This window comes from Montipora foliosa, chromosome 6 (assembly GCF_036669935.1).
Source record: "Montipora foliosa isolate CH-2021 chromosome 6, ASM3666993v2, whole genome shotgun sequence".
NCBI lineage: Eukaryota > Metazoa > Cnidaria > Anthozoa > Scleractinia > Acroporidae > Montipora > Montipora foliosa.
Window position 1 is genome coordinate 43,499,934 of NC_090874.1, and position 17,965 is coordinate 43,517,898.

The 17,965-nt window shown below is 42.3% G+C and overlaps 1 long non-coding RNA gene and 1 pseudogene across 1 annotated transcript in view; both read left to right on the forward strand.

Moving 5' to 3' along the window:
- The window catches only part of LOC138009100 (uncharacterized), a 17,632-nt gene extending 685 nt beyond the window's left edge, over positions 1-16,947 (forward strand). Inside the window, exons 2-3 of the long non-coding RNA XR_011124322.1 lie at positions 9,170-9,361; positions 15,761-16,947. This is a non-coding gene — a long non-coding RNA (uncharacterized lncRNA). The remainder of the gene's footprint in view (positions 1-9,169; positions 9,362-15,760) is intronic.
- Positions 9,730-14,698, forward strand: LOC138008708 (uncharacterized; annotated as a pseudogene).
- Positions 16,948-17,965: the final 1,018 nt, after the last annotated feature.

Genomic DNA, 17,965 nt, shown 5'->3' on the forward strand with positions numbered 1-17,965 from the left:
CGTTTTAGTGGCAAAAATATACCTTTATGAGATCAAGAATGGAACGTCAATTGGAATAACGAAACAGGCGGGGAAAATAAATAACTGGAATCTTAAAAGCGACGAGGGATGGTCTTCGAGAACAATTGCGGTCGGATATGAGAAAGTGTGTGTTGTTTCTAATCTTATTTTATAAACTGTGCTGGTATGTAGAACACTGACAGTAAGTGGGAAATTGAGTATGGGTGTAAAAGGAATCGAATGTCTTGAATGTATCACAGTGTTTACCGAAGTGGCATCTCATTTGTCTGGCAATTTGCATTTAATTTGCAGTCAAGCTGTACAGTTTTCAGGTAAAAAAATAATTGAAAATGTGACAGTGAAGAATTATTGGAAAGAAAGGTTGTTGTCTATTTTGTGCTTTGGAAAAGGTTCTTTAGGAAAGAGTTCAATCTTGAACTGAAAAATATATTTATTTGCATATCGTATGGTTTGTGAGACGGATTGTTTCTTGTTTGCACGCACGAAATTGGAATAGAAAGGGTTTTTTTTTGTCTCCAATAGCAAATATTTTGTTAGTTTCATTGAATTTCATGCTGGAAAAGGTTTTTGTGAGATGTTTCAACTGTTGTGATTCATTGTGCTGTGTTGTGTTCGAGTTTAACTAATTTGCATAAGTGAGTTGAAATTTAATACGCATTAAATAAAGATGACAGGAATTTGTAGGCATGATCGTTCTGGCAAATGATTACAGCTGCCGATCGTTTTTAATTAAGGTCAGAAAAAGATTTCAGTATAGTCACACTTGTGTAAAATGAAGTTATTGTTAACTTGAGAAAACAACAATAGGGTCGTTTATACGAGAGAAAATAAGCCGCGGCTTACTCTGGACGCGGCGTACATAATACACCAAAGGAACTATTTATACGAGTATAAATTCCCAGGCCAGGAGAAACCGGGGCTTGAGAAAGCTGTGAACGTAGATTTTGCATCATTTATATGGGCTGTTCGCGTTTTATTTTCTCTCGTATAAACGGCTCTTATATTTCTTTAACTTTTTTAAAGAGAGAGATTTCGCGCAAATTTTATTTCAAGCTATTCAGTTGAAATATTATTTCTCGCCATTGGCTTCGTTTGCGTGATCATTTACTGGTGTTGGCATTTAGGAGGTAGTTGTTTGGTTCTAGACGAGTAGGAATAAAACGACCAGGAATGAGCGAATTTTAGTGGGTGTGCGATAGCAACACGAGACAGGAGTCGAGAGATTCTAACGATAGACAGATATTAACTAACCCCTCCTGGAATAACCGAAGGAAGGCAGGCGTTGGTGGTTTGTGTGAATTTATAGCACTAAGTGGATGGAAGTCGTCATGTTTTGATTAGGCAGCTTCAGAGACGTCCTTCTGAGGAAACAAGTTGTTAAAATAGCTAATTGTGATTTGAGAATTTCGATCCTAAGTATAATAAGTATAATAATGCCTTTTATTGACAGGCAAAACCATATGATTGAGCGTGATCATACCAAATAACATTTGTTTGCGCGATCAAGTTGTGGCGAAGTGTGCAGCCCATGACAGTATGTCGTTTATTGAGCATAATGCTTTTTGTTGTATTAAGCTTCTTCCTCGGAACGCTCAAACAACTCACTTATGCACACGCCGTTTGCGGTAGACCCACAGGTAACCCAGGCTCACTGTGTGCGTCACGTAGGTATTAAAATATAGAGAACATATGAGGCGAAGTTTAGGTCTGAAAATGTGCTAGAAAATGGTAATAAAAATCGATAAAACTTATCATGTGGTGAGCTGTTGTTGTCTTTAATACGTACACGAAGTTTCGGGGAAAATGGTCCCCGTTCACCTTCCTTCATAATATAGTGACAAGGTAGGAGACGGAAGCCAGCGTCGGGACTCCGATCGACCCAAAACAAGCACGATTTTTTCCGCGAAAATCAAATCCAGTCGCTAAATAAACACGCCAGGTTCGTGGAATAGGAATTTCTCTAAACCATGAATCCACTGAGGCATCTCCAGGTAGCAACGCGGAGCCACCAGACTCCGTAAAACTTGTAAGTTAACCTGCTAAAATGGCGGCCAGAAAGCGTGGTACTCACGAAGTGCCCAATTCAAAATGGCACTGAACTCTGGACGCCTGGTGACGAGTATAATAAGTCTCCCTCGAGGGAGGGGAGTCCCAAATTGCTCAGTGAGTTTTGTTTGGGATTCCTCTCCCTCCAAAACTTATTATACTCGTCACCAGGCGTCCAGAGTTCAGTGCCATTTTGAATTGGGCACTTCGTGAGTACCACGCTTTCTGGCCGCCATTTTAGCAGGTTAACTTACAAGTTTTACGGAGTCTGGTGGCTCCGCGTTGCTACCTGGAGATGCCTCAGTGGATTCATGGTTTAGAGGAATTCCTATTCCATGAACCTGGCGTGTTTATTTAGCGACTGGATTTGATTTTCGCGGAAAAAATTGTGCTGGTTTTGGGTCGATCGGAGTCGCGACGCTGGCTTCCGTCTCCTACCTTGTCACTATATTATGAAGGAAGGTGAACGGGGACCATTTTCCCCGAAACTTGGTGTACGTATTAAAGACAACAACAGCTCACCACATGGTAAGTTTTATCGATTTTTATTACCATTTTCTAGCAAATTTTCAGACCTAAACTTCGCCTCATATGTTCTCTATATTTTAATACCTACGTGACGCACACAGTGAGCCTGGGTTACCTGTGGTAGACCCACACTAAAAGATGCTGTTGAGCGATTGTTTAGGCCGGGGTTGGTCCGCAAACTGAAAGAAAGTTTATATGTTGAGAACAAATGTGTACTAAATGAACAAATATGTGAAAATCATGATATGAACTGCACGGAAAACCAAATGCCAAAGGAGAGAAACACAGAACTGTGAAAGTTTCCTGAAGAAGAAAGTTCCTGATCTTAAAGTTAGTGCTAGCGGTATCGAGCTAGTCGCAGAGATGTACGCCTAGCCGGATGCATTTAGTTAAATTTCTGAAAAAGGTGAATTTTCTGTCTGTTTGTATTATCATGGCTTTTTGTTTTCTGCTGTTACTGAATCCCTTTGTATTTGGAGCTGTAACGCTATTTCATGTGCAATTACTTGTATCGTTTGCAAGTAACATTCATTTTGTACTCAACTCTGCAAAGGTTAAAAAAAATTGTAAATGTGGCAGGGAAAAATTACTTGAATGAAAGCTTGTTGTCTCTTTTGTGCTTTATTATTTACGGTCAAGGTTCTTTCGAAAAGGGTTGAATGTGAACTGTCAGAAATTTATTTAATTGCATATGCTTTGTGATTGTGTGTTTCGCTTGCACGCACGCAACTGAAATAGGAAGGGTTTCTTGCCTCTTATAGCAAATATGTTGCTTGTTTCAATAAATGTTTCGGTGGAAAATATTCCTGTGAAATTTCCAGCTTTTGTAAATTTATCATGTTGTGTAATTTTCGAGCTTAGCAAATTTGCATACATGTGTGGAAATGTGATACGGGGAGAATTTTTGTGGTAACGCATAAGTCACGAAAATAAACAGGTCTGTTGGAAGCGTGCTTGAGTTTCAACAAAATGACCCCCAAAATCGGCAAAAGATTGTGACGCTGATGAATCATAAAGTAGCTGCTATTACCAAAACGATGGAATTACCTGGTGATAAATAACCTTGTCTTGGAGAGTAAATTTTTGATTTTCCAGAAACAATGGTCAACCACTGAGAGTTGGGCGATTGTGATCTTTGTGTTGAATTCGCACATTTCTTGTCAAAATTTATAACAATCGAAAGAAAAAGAAAACTAACAAAAACCCGGTAGCTTGGCATCATTTGACACAGTTGCTTCACTGTTTCGCGAGTAAACATGCCGCGGTGAAATAACGCCGCGGTAACTTGATCAGAGCACCCGCTGAATTCGATGTGCGATTTACTCGGTGCAGCCAAACTTGTACAATTACAACAAAACAACTAAAATCTCCCAAACTGTTTTTTGCTGATGGTAACTTTTTATATTCGTGGTTCAAAATTAATGTTGTTTTCATGTCGTAGATTTTGTTACCGATGGCAAAATATTTTATTCTCGATCGACCGTCCTGAAACTTCCTTCTGCTCTTCTTAAAAATTGTGTATCCATATTAATTTACTTTTACATCAATATTTGTTTTGCATAAAGCAAGCTAACAAAATCTGTATCTTGCTTGGTTCGCAGTTGATAGCATTAAAATAGAATTTTCGGTCCAGTACTAATTATGCTTCTGATACTGAGTGGTATATTTCTTACTAACCCCGCCGAACAGGATTAACTTCAGCTTTCAACTTTTGTTTGCAAAGCTGTCAGATTCTGTCAGTGCACGCTTACACTTGTGGTGGAAAGAAGTTGCATGATCAACATGTCAGCCCAGAAGCCAATGTTTCTCGATTCCCTTTTATTTTCTTCAATCTCTCTGGGTTCAGTACTTTGCTAGTAACCACATGTCTTCTCAAGGGGGTATTTATCTAAGACTTCTACCATGCCGCTACAATGAGAAGTTACAAATATTAAAAGGCCGGTAGCCAGGTTTTTAACCTCAGAAAAGGATCTGTTTCGTGGTACGAACGTGTGAGGACCTGTAAGCCAAAGATCCTCTGCTGATATGGCTTCTGGTATGACTTCTGGTATGACTTCTGGGTGACCCTCCCCCCCCCCAACTGGAAAAAAATGCGTGGAACGCTGCACGTACCACAGGCAACCCAGTGTACCCTCACGGAGGGTCTAGTTTATTTTTCGTTTTCTTTTTTTTTTTTTTATTTTTTTCCGTGTCGGTAAAAGTCCTGCCTGTCACTCCCCTGCTAAGTGGTGTCTTTGTGCATAGAGCCTTCTACGCGTATTTTCTTAGGATCGAGAGGGTAGTGGGAAATGCGTAGATTTCTCTGGTGGACACAGTAGAACGATTAACTTAACCGGCAATGGCGTCGAAAGTCATGTAACGCGAATGGCGTTTTAGGGGATCTTTGAACAAAATGTACTCTAATGAAGCTCAATAATGGCAAGCGAATTGGATGCTGGACAGGACAGGCGGTCGAATGTTAGAAGCGACGAGTAATGGACTTCGACAACAATCTGTCGCCCGTCGAGCCGTAATCAAAGTGAGCAGTCTTCCTAACATTTTGCCAAGCGTGGTGTTTTGTACAACACTCAAACCAAATGAACAGTTCTCTGGTAACTCAGTGTGGGTTCAACAAAGACAGATAAGGAATCCATATAGTGGATCTGTTATCTCAGTTGTCTCGCTATTTGTCAGATTTGTATTTACCTGTTCTCAACTCTGCTCAGTCTTCCAGTATAACAATTGGAAATTTCACTAATAAGTCATTGACGTGAATGGCGTTTTAGTGGATCTTTAAACAAAATATACCCTCATGGAGCTCAAGAATGGATCGTCAATTGTATGAGCAAGACAGCGCTGAAAAATAAATATCTGGATTGTAAGAGACGAGTAATGGTCTTCGACAACAATTTCATTTTTCGCCTTTGGATATCAAGTGAGCTTTGTTTCTAATATTTTACTAACTTGGTATTATATAAAACACGGAAATCAAATAGCAATTTTTTTATGGATTTAACCATAGTTACTAACTATGATTTAACAAATTAACATTGAAGGAATCGAACGCCAACAAGAATGCATCACAGTGTTTACTCAAGTCGCATCTTAGTTGTCTGACAATTTACATTTACCGGTATTTTGTACTCAACTCAGCAAAGGTGTAAAATATTTGGAAATGTGACAGTGAAAAATTACTTGAATGAAAGCTTGTTGTCTCTTTTGTGCTTTATTATTTACGGTCAAGGTTCTTTCGAAAAGGGTTGAATGTGAACTGTCAGAAATTTATTTAATTGCATATGCTTTGTGATTGTTTGTTTCGCTTGCACGCACGCAACTGAAATAGGAAGGGTTTCTTGCCTCTTATAGCAAATATGTTGCTTGTTTCAATAAATGTTTCGCTGGAAAATATTTCTGTGAAATTTCTAGCTTTTGTAAATTTATCATGTTGTGTAATTTTCGAGCTTAGCAAATTTGCATACATGTGTTGAAATGTGATACGGGGAGAATTTTTGTGGTAACGCATTAGTCACGAAAATAAACAGGTCTGTTGGAAGCGTGCTTGAGTTTCAACAAAATGACCCCCAAAATCGGCAAAAGATTGTGACGCTGATGAATAATAAAGTAGCTGCTATTACCAAAACGATGGAATTACCTGGTGATAAATAACCTTGTCTTGGAGAGTAAATTTTTGATTTTCCAGAAACAATGGTCAACCTCTGAGAGTTGCGCGATTGTGATCTTTGTGTTGAATTCGCACATTTCTTGTCAAAATTTATAACAATCGAAATAAAAAGAAAACTAACAAAAACAAAAACCCGGTAGCTTGGCATCATTTGACACAGCTGCTTCACTGTTTCGCGAGTAAACATGCCGCGGTAAAATAACGCGGTAACTTGATCACTGCGCTCGCTGAATTCGATGTGCGATTTACTCGGTGCAGCCAAACTTGTACAATTACAACAAAACAACTAAAATCTCCCAAACTGTTTTTCGCTGATGGTAACTTTTTATATTCGTGGTTCAAAATAAATGTTGTTTTCATGTCGTAGATTTTATTACCGATGGCAAAATATTTTATGCTCGATCGACCGTCCTGAAACTTCCTTCTGCTCTTCTTAAAAACTGTGTATCCATATTTATTTACTTTTACATCAATATTTGTTTTGGATAAAGCAAGCTAACAAAATCTGTATCTTGCTTGGTTCGCATTTGATAGCATTAAAATAGAATTTTCGGTCCTATGCTTCTGTTACTGAGTGGTATATTTCTTAGGTCGCCCATCCAGATACTAACCCCGCCGAATAGGAATAATTTCAGCTTTCAACTGTTGTTTACAAAGCTTTCAGATGCTGTCAGATGCTGTCAGTGCACGCTTACACTTGTGGTGGAAAGAAGTTGCATGATCAACATGTCAGCCCAGAAGCCAATGTTTCTCGATTCCCTTTTATTTTCTTCAGTCTCTCTGGGTTCAGTACTTTGCTAGTAACCACATGTCTTCTCAAGGGGCTATTTATCTAAGACTTATACCATGGCGCTACAATGATAGACAATACCAAAACAATATCGTGTACTGTTAGACCTACATATTACGCAAAGACAACGGTCAACATGTCATCCCAGAAGACAATGTTTTTCACTTCCCATTTATTTTCTTCAATCTTTCTGGGCTCAGTACTTTGCTAGTAACCACATGTCTTCTCAGGCTATTTACCCAAGACTTCTACCATTTCACTACAATGATACACAATACCAAAACAATATCGTGCACTGTTAGAGCTACATATTACGCAAGGACAACTTGAAGCTCCTGGAAGACAACACACAGTTCAGTTGACATTATGGAATAAATCGCTGTGTTACTTCACTACCACACGTAAGCAATGCGTGTCAATTTTTTTTAAAGAGGACAGGAATTTCTTCTTTCTGACAAATGATTAATTAATAGGCCGGTCGCCAGGTTTTTAACCTCACAAAAGGATCTGTTTCGTCGTACGAACGTGTGAAGACCTGTGAGCCAAAGGGCCTCTGCTGGTATGACTTCTGGTATGACTTCTGGTACGACTTCTGGGTCACCCCCCCCCCCCCCCCTCCGACTTGAAAAAAATTGCGTGGAACGCTGCACGTACCACAGGCAACCCAGTGTACCCTCACGGAGGGTCTAGTTTAATGTAAGCTTATGTAGAATTCAAACCTTTTACATGCACCTTGAAGTCCCAAATTTGTCAGGCAAGGATATTTAATTTGGCTTAAGTGCTTTAACAAATTGGTATGTATTTCACAAGAGAAATGAAGCTTTAGATCAAATGGTTAAGCAAATGATTTGGTATTAGAGTGCTCTCACCGCAAATTACATGACGACAGAAAGCAGAAAGCTTCAGCTGTCATTTAAGGACGTTCGCGCCCATTGCTACTGCGCATCTTTTCGCACATGTCACGCACACGTCATGCATCGTAGACCACGCAGGTAAACACGATGCTAACGGCGCAAAAATTTTCCACAAGAATGGAACATGAAAGTATGTGGCATCATGGGATAGCTGTGGACCCAGGTCTTCTCGGAAGTGTCACGCAATGGCGTGACAGTGCGAATAGACAATCGCTTTGAGAACTTCGCAGCGATTTTACTCGCTTGAATGCTCGGTGACCCCCATCTTTCTTTCTGTAGATCACTTCCTTTTTTGATTTTGTCCATTTTAACAAAAAACAAAAAAAATCTGTACGTGAGAAGTTACAAATATTTGGCCTTTTATGCTCTCGTGCGACCGAAGTTTTCTTTCTTAGACTAATATGTATCGTTTTTCAAGGTCTATTTCACCTCAGAAAAAGACATCAGTTGCAAAGGTTAATTTAGTTATATTAGTTATGTTGAACTGAGTACGTTTACCTGATCTAAATTTCACTCATGTAGCTTTTTTATTGCTGACAGTTGTAAGCTAAGATCGTCTTAAAGTAACGCAATCTTCTAAAAATGCACCTCATGATCTCGAAAACGAGCACGGCGACCCCCCATTTTTTTTGCCTTTTTGCCAAAAGTAGATCATTACCTTTCTGCGTGGCAAGTTTAAAAGAAATCTGTACGTGGGAACGTTTTGGGCGCGAACGTCCTTAAACTATTGTACTCAATGCAAATAGTATGTTAATGCCGGCATGAGATTGTTATTATTGGTGTTTAAAGAAAAGAGAGCCAAATTTTGATGAGTCTGCTCTTCAAACACTTGCACTGTACGTTATAACAGAAGTGACAGTGTCTGACACTTGCAGAGTGCAGACCCCAAACTAACCGTAACTCACAGTTATTGAAAGCTAAACGTTTTATTTAAAATGGGTGCTTAGACTTAAATACTGTTTACAATCGCTATTTGTAGGCAGTCTGCAGTTGTCATACACCTTAGAAATGATCAGCCTTATTATTACATGTACCAGCATTTTTTTTTAGACATGTGATATTGAGTGTTCTTATCTGGATGAAATTCTTATGACATCTTTTATCTGTAAGTAGCGGTAATAATTTTTGTTTGGAAATGTGACTGAGATTATGACTTATTTTTTCCAAGAAAACTGAAACTTTTCACTATATTTATTTGTTGATTAACAGTTCAAATTGGAGGTGGGTACAGCTGGGAATTGGTTCATTAAAAGATTGCTGGGAAGTTTGGACAGAGAGTTGGTTACAGAAAGTGCTGAGGCTAGGCAAGGAGATGCCTTCTTCTTGCAACATACAGTACAAACCACTACTTGTATCATCTATGGAAGAGGAGTTGGAGAAAACCCTCAGATAAAAGAAAAGGTTGGTGCAATGAAAAAATTCCTTTGCGCCATATTTCGCATTGTTGTGTAATTCCCGCCACTAGGTCACATAGCGTAACCCATTGTACACGCCGTCGTTTAGTTAGGGTTATTGTTTCGCTTTGCATGCACGCCTAGTTACCTCATTGTCACACAGTTCGCGCATAATTAGCTTGGTGCCTTTTTACCACCTTCGCCTGCTTAGTTTGGGTTGTATTTGCATCTTGCCTTCGGTGAATAAACGTGTTCGGTTCGGTTCGGCTCAACTTATTGGCGTGGTGGCAGCGCAACATTTTCAAAGAACCCACGGAAAGAACATCAAAGCTGTTCTTCGATTTTAGCCGCCTCTCTGAGCAATCAAGCCAGAATTCGTGAACCGTAGTGATGACTTCACACAGAGCGCCGAAACAGTGGTCGCTTTCTTCGAATGAAACTATTACTTCGATCGAAGCCTGGGAAAACAATCTAAAGTACATCTTGTCCCTCGATCCGAACTTCGCAGACTTTCTTACTGATGGATCATCGTGGGGTAAAAAAACAAACGCTACACCCCTACGTGGTTTCTCCAACGATCCTGAATCTGTTCCAACGGCGAGAAGAAGGACTGCTGCTCAAAAAGTAACACATTTAGAAATGATGCTCGGCCAAATTGCCAATTACGCCCCTATCATTTCTCGGAACTCAATCGTCAAGAATTCTACATCAATTAGCGGCGTTTGGCAATCGATCCGACAGCATTATGGCTTGCAGTTAACTGGTTCCCGTTTCTTGGACCTCGCGAACATTTCTTTGAAGCCTGAACAGCGTCCTGAGGATTTATTCCAAATCTTAATGGCCTTTATTGAGGACAACCTACTCACCAGATCCAGCGGAATCACTCATTATGGCGAGATCCCGGACGCTGACGAAGAACTATCTCCATCCCTCGAAAATTTTATTGTTCTCACTTGGCTACGCCTACTCCATCCCAACCTTCCACGACTTGTGAAACAACGTTATGGAACCGAATTACGTAGTAGGACGTTGGCCTCTGTGAAACCTGAAATCTCTCAAGCTCTCGAGTCGTTACTTGACGAGCTCCACACCAGTGATGAATCAAAGGTTCTACGCTCTGCGCCCCCGACTGATCATCGCTCATTTGTTCCCGCACGACGCAGGCTACTGCCTAAACCTCGAGCTGTCAAGTCTTGTCCTCTTTGCCAGCAGGCCGGCCGCCCAGATTTTCGGTCACATTTTCTCAGCGGTTGCAAGTTTCTGCCCGAGCCTGATCGTCTCTTCATGTCCAAGATTCGCCAAGTGGCCGGCATTGAATTAGAGGAGAGTAGTTATGATTACCAGCACTATCCTGATCTGACTAGCCCTCCAGGTTTTGAAGAATTAGCAGATATGCAGCATTGCCCCTCCAGCGTCCTACCTACTATGAAACCCCCTGCCACTCGTCGCGTAAACGTCTCCCAGTCTCCATTCCTTCACGCTTTTTATGGTCATCACCCTTTACGCCTTACAATAGACACTGGCGCAGAAACTAATATGATGAGAGCTTCTTTAGCCAAGCATATTGGTGCTAAGATAACTAAAAGCTCCCAGACTGCTTTGCAGGCCGACGGTCGCACCCCGTTAACTGTTGTTGGTGAGACCCGCCTTCCGCTGATTCGTCAAGGCAGACCTCTTACTTTGGAAGCTCTCGTTGTCGAGAATCTTGACGTTGACATACTTGCTGGAACACCCTTCATGGCTTCCAATGACATTGCAGTCCGCCCCGCTAAGCGTGAGATCATCATCGCTGGGTGTGACGTGGCGTCTTATGGTTGTTCCCAAAGTTCTCAGACCCACTACGCTGTCAGAGCTTGCCACCTCCTTCGCGCCCCGAATACTAACACAACCGTCTGGCCGGGTGAGTTCCTGGAAATTGACGCCTCCTCAGTGCTACTTAAAGATGCTACACTTGCCATTGAGCCCCGTATGGATTCGGTCTCTTCTAGTCACCTCAAACCTGCTCACACCTGGCCTCATCCCGACATTGTCCAATCCATTGGTGGTAAACTGAGACTTCTCAACAATACCGAGGAGCCCCTACTAATCCGCAAGAACGACCATTTATGCCAAGCACGTCTAACTGTTCTGGAGTCTTCCATTGAGCCCTCCTCAACCCAAGCTGCAGAGCCGTGCCCCAAGTCTACTACTCCTCCCTCTTCTTCCGTCGAGTCCGTACATGTAGACCCTGACGGTTTGTTGTCCCCTGCTGAGAAAGCCGCGTTCATTTCGCTACTGAAGGAATTCCAATTGGTTTTCGATCCCCGTATTCCTGGTTACAATGGAGCTGCCGGGCCGATTGAAGGGGTTGTGAATATGGGACCTGTCGAGCCTCCCCAGCGAAAAGGGCGTGTCCCACAGTACTCTCGCGACCAACTCGACCTGCTTCAAACCAAATTTGACGAACTTGAGGCTCAAGGCATTTTCAGTCGACCAGAAGATTTAAACGTTGTGGTGGAATACTTGAATCCATCCTTCTTGGTGAAGAAGAGGAATGGCGGTTTTCGCTTAGTCTCAGCCTTTACTGACGTGGGCCGCTATAGCAAGCCCCAGCCCTCACTAATGCCGGACGTGGACTCCACTCTTCTCAAGATTGCTTGCTGGAAGTACATTGTAGTCTCTGATTTGTCTCAGGCGTTCTACCAAATCCCACTTGCAAAGAACTCCATGAAGTATTGTGGCGTGGTTACACCCTTTAAAGGCGTTCGTGTCTACACGCGTTGCGCAATGGGAATCCCCGGTTCCGAAACGGCCCTCGAGGAGCTTATGTGCCGCGTCCTGGGTGATCTCCTTCAGGAAGGGTGTGTCGCTAAGATTGCCGACGACTTGTATTGTGGTGGTAACTCCCATCAAGAGCTCCTTTCAAACTGGCGAAAAGTCCTCTCGGCTCTCGATCGCTGCAACCTTCGCCTCTCACCTGCGAAAACCATAATCTGCCCAGCTTCTACCACCATTCTCGGTTGGATATGGTCCCAGGGCTCGATCCGCGCTTCTCCCCATCGTGTAGCTGCTCTTGCTTCTTGTGAGCCACCCAAGAATGTACGCGGTCTCCGTGCTTTTGTTGGCTCATACAAAATGCTTGGTCGGGTCCTTAGTGGAGCTGCTAAACTCCTCGCTCCTCTCGAGTCGCTTACGGCTGGTCGTCAGTCTCAAGACACCATCTCTTGGTCTGATGAGCTCCTAGTGTGTTTTCGCTCCTGTCAAGAAGCACTCACGTCTAACAGATCCATCACACTCCCCAAGCCTGATGATCAACTTTGGATCGCAACCGATGGTTCCGTCAAGATGAATGGCCTCGGCGCCACTCTTTATGTGCTTCGTGACCAGAAGCTCCACCTTGCCGGATACTTCAGTGCCAAATTTAAAAAGCATCAAGCCTCCTGGTTACCATGTGAAATAGAGGCATTGTCTATTGCCGCTGCTGTCAAGCATTTTGCCCCTATATAATTCAATCAAAGTCTAAGACTTATGTACTGACTGACAGCAAGCCGTGTGTCCAGGCCTTTGACAAGCTCTGCCGTGGACAGTTCTCCTCCAGTCCCCGAGTGACTTCGTTTTTATCATCTGTTAGCCGTTACCAAATCACACTGCTCCATTTGGCTGGTTCTGCCAACCTGCCTTCTGACTTTGCTAGTCGTAACGCACCAGCTTGCGACGACCCTCGCTGCCAAGTTTGTTCATTTGTATCCGAAGCTGAAGACCTAGCTGTGCGTCCCATTTCTGTTCATGATGTGCTATCGGGGAAGACGTCCCTTCCTTTCTCAAGCCGTTCCGCTTGGCTCGAATCGCAACTAGAGTGCCCGGATTTGAGACGTGTCCACTCTCATCTTAAGCAGGGCACTCGCCCGTCAAAGAAGCTGACAAACATTAAAGATGTCAAGCGCTACCTGAACCTGGTCTCCATCTCCCGTGACGGCCTACTCGTCGTAAAACGCAATGAACCTTTCGCTGCGCCCCGCGAATGTATTGTCATTCCACGCTCTGTTGTTGATGGCTTCCTTGCTGCCTTACACGTGAAGCTGGACCACCCGTCCCGTCACCAGATGAAACTGGTTTCACAGCGTTATTTCTTCGCTTTAGATTTGGACAAAGCCCTGGATCGGTGCTCGCAGTGTTGCCACCTATGCTCTTCCCTGAAGAAAGTTCCATCCAACCTCATTGAACAATCAACCTCTGATCCCCCGACGGCTTTGGTATTTCCTTCGCTGCAGACATCATAAAGCGCTACCGTCAGCTAGTACTTGTCGTCCGCGAGACGTCCACGTCCTTCACTGCAGCCTGCTTGTTGGATAACGAACGTCGTGAATCCATTCGCTCTGGTCTCCTCCGTTTGTGCCTTGAGCTGCGACCTCTGTCTGGCCCCCCTTCCGTCATAAGGGTAGATCCCGCTCCTGGCTTTGCTTCTTTAGGTGACGATGAAATCCTTAAGCAGTATGGCTTTGCCGTGGAAGTCGGCCGAGTCAAAAACCCAAACAAGAATCCTGTGGCAGAGAAATGCGTCGCAGAACTTGGTGATGAGCTTCTACGTGTTTGTCCTGAGGGTGGTACAATCAGTCCCCTTTCCTTAGCTGTGGCGACAGCCAATCTCAACACCCGTATCCGCAACAGAGGATTGTCTGCCCGCGAGATGTGGCTTCAACGCGATCAATTCACTAACGCACAGATCCCTTTTTCCGACCTCCAAGTTGTTCGACAACAGCAGTCGTTGCGGCTCCGTAACCATCCCACAAGTGAGAGATCCAAAGCCCCAGGCTGTTGCCCTCGCCCGGCCACGCCCGTTCAAGTAGGCGCTTTGGTGTACATTACTTCTGATGGCTCCAAGACCAGTGCTCGCAATCGGTATCTTGTGGTCTCCGTGGATGGCCTATGGTGCAACGTACGCAAGTTCACCGGTTCACAGTTGCGTTCTACCTCCTATCGCGTCAAGCTGTCCGAATGTTATCGTGTTCCTGACCTAACAGAGACCACGTCTAACCTCTCTCGTCATTACAGCTCCGCTTCCTACCCTGAAGATACCGACGAAGAGCCTCTCACCTCTGAGCACGTTGACGAGGAACCCGCTCCCCTTCTTACACCTCAGAGCACTCCGAGTCCGGCTCCTGCTGTAGTTCCTAGCGAGCTCGCAACCCCTCCAGATCCTCAGCCTGACATTCATCTTGTGCCCGAGTCTTCCCCTCCCCCGAGTGGAAGCATGACTGTTGACATTGATGCCCATATCCCGGAGCCTACCTCCTCACCTGGCCCACGCCGGTCGAGCCGTTCAACTCGTCGTCCGGCTTACCTCAAGGACTACATTACATATTAAGGACAATGTTAGCTATTTGTAACTGCTTGTGTACTATCAATTCCCAGCCTAGTTTTACTTCGTATTTATTACTCATCTTGGCGAGGGGAAGAAAGAAGAAGTCACGCCATATTTCGCATTGTTGTGTAATTCCCGCCACTAGGTCACATAGCGTAACCCATTGTACACGCCGTCGTTTAGTTAGGGTTATTGTTTCGCTTTGCATGCACGCCTAGTTACCTCATTGTCACACAGTTCGCGCATAATTAGCTTGGTGCCTTTTTACCACCTTCGCCTGCTTAGTTTGGGTTGTATTTGCATCTTGCCTTCGGTGAATAAACGTGTTCGGTTCGTTTCGGCTCAACTTATTGGCGTTGAGGCATGTTTCTGTAAAAGACCTGTAATGCAGTCAAACAGCTGAAAGTCTGTAAGACTTATAAGCTGATTGTTGCTTTTAAACAAGTGATGCATATAGATATTTACAAATAACTCGCATAAATTACACTTTAACAACTAATTCTTGACAGTCACTGCAATAAAATAATTATAAAGCACTGTCTGAGTTACAGGCCTGTGTACTTATAGACTAGTAATGCCTAGCGATTAGCGGAAGATGATGCTGCAGTTTCATTTATCCATTGTTTCACCCAATATCTGCTTTCAGTTTAAAATTTGAAAAACTGTTAAATGAGATAATTCTAAATACCTCATCACACATAATTTTTTTTGGAAAAGTGTTGAAGACAAAGAAAGCATCTGGCAATATATTTTCAAGATTTGTTCCATGAGTTCCACCACTACCTATATGTGTACTTTTATCATTATGACAAAATTAATTTGATAGTTAACTGAGTTACTCAATGAATCAAGAACAATGTTACAGATATAATCTCATGCAAGTACCGGTATTACATCTGGTTCCATTTATTTGGTACACCAAAATTGGTGGCTGGTGTCTTTTGTTTCTCAGGATTAGGGATGTATTAGATTTGTGCTCTCTTCCTATTTTGTTAGAATATTGTCGAATGATCTTAATTTTGGAAGGGGTGATACTAATCATTATTCTCTTTAATTACTTTTAAGGATGATGAGTCAATCAATGGAGAGGTTCTAAAAACAACATTTGCAAGGATTGTTGCTTCTGGCACACTAATTAAACAAGAGACATTTGCCTTGTGGCAGAAAGCAAGGTTTTGTTAAAACTTTCATTCGCTGTAATTGTTTTGCTGGGAGCATACTTGATTATCAGCTTAATCTCAGGGGTTTTTTTCTTCTTTTTGGAAACAAAAAGTTTTTAGTTTTTTCTTTACGTAAATTATCAGCCTAAGTTCTGTGTTTTTTTTTTCTTTTTGAAAACAATTCTGTTGGAGAAAAAAAGAACACATTCGTAAAGGTCAACGATGGCAAAATTTTTGCATCAGTTATCCTAAGGCATGTTCCATTTTTTTACGTTTGACTTCTTTCTGTAAGAACTGACTTGTATTACATGTACATAAAACCCATTTTGTTATACTGAGTCACATTTATCCAAGTATGTTGTATGCTTTAGTTTTTGTAATTGAAGTTATTTTGCAGCCATTCATTGTTATAATCTGTAATCAAAACACAAACCACTCAATTTATCTTTGTTTAAGGCAAGAACACATTCAGCTGATTGCCATTTTATTATTGCCCGAATAATTAGAATAAAGATAGCTTTGATTTTTGTGATGTATTTGTATGTGTATACAGATTGTATTTATCATGCATATCGATGTGCATTCTTTGCAATCTTATGATTAAAATTACGAGTATTAGATGCTTCATTGTAAACCTGGTCTTTTCTTTACATAATATTTAAAAAAATGAACTTTTCATGGTTTTATGAGAAATCTGACTATAAATGAAGGTACAGTAGATCTAGTGAGGGTGAATGTGTTCTGTAGAAAGAGTAAATATTACTCTGACAAGGGGAGTAAAGTTTAAGAGGGTAAATTTTACTCTTGAAAAGGAGTGGTTTTGTACCTTTTTGTCTCACCCCAGTTTTGGAGTTAATTTAACTCTGTCAAGGGTAAATTGAACTCCATTTAAAGAGTTCAATTCACTCCAATAGAAGGATAAAATTTACTCTTGTATTGGAGTGAATTTTACACCACAGGAGGGGTAAACAATACTGGAGTAAATTTTTACCCCAACAAAAGAGTAAAAGATATAGGAGTACATTTTACTCCAAAAACGGAGTAAGCATTACCGGAGTGAATTTTACTCCAAAAATGGAGTGGTTTTGTACCTTTTTTTTTAAACTCCCTTTTTGGAGTTAAATCTACTCCTTGAAAATAACAGTGTAGGGGTGCAGGGATTGCGCAGTGGTGAGAGCACTCGTCTCCCACCAATCTGGGCTGAGTTTGTTGGTTCTCTACTCTGCACCGAGAGGTTTTCTCCGGGTACTCCGGTTTTAGAAAATTTGCATCCGTGTTTTAAATTATTTTCAAACACGCGGTGGTTTTCAACTCGTCTTTCATTGCGTTTCTAAACCCATCCACCTGACCAGAATAAGATGCTCTGGTTGGGTAAGAGCTTCATGAATAGATAATGAATTTGAGAAATACGCAGCATTCACAAAAACTTGTTGTGGAGGGGCGGGAACTGAGGAGAAATCGGGCGTTCTTGATGATATATTTAAGTTTCTTAGGGTTTTCGTTTGAGGCCGGAGTCCGGTCGTTTCGTCCAGTGGTTTCCCTTTCATGTCCGGTACTTTGATGTCAATATTAAAGGGGTTTGTTTTATTTTATAGTATTGCCTGGGAAACTGATTCTTGGGTTCCAGAAACACTGGAAACAGCATTTCTGAGTGTTGTATTTTAAAAATTTCCTGGGGAGGGGGGGGGGGGGGGGAACGGGGGGGGGCATGACCGCTACTTTACAAAACTGTCGAAAACCCTGTTTCTGCAGTAATGCGAATGTGACCTTTTGGCCTCACACTTTTGCATCAATTTTAATTCTACAATTGTGGTTTCAACCGATAGGCTTTTCGGTGGTAGAAGCGAGTGCTTCTGCTTGTAAGGTTATGTCTACACTATAACGGATAGCTCTTGCGCCGTCACGAAAACCGTATCGGATAGGGCTTTTGTTCTCCCACGAAACGCTGATTTCAGAGCGGTTTTTTCAGTAGGCACAGAAAAACAGAGGAACAGAAGAACAGTAGGCACAGAAAAAACAGAGGAACAGAAGAAAAGTTGGCACAGAGGAACAGAGGCTGGAACAAAAGAACAGTAGGCACAGAGGAACAGAAGAACAGTAGGCACAAAGG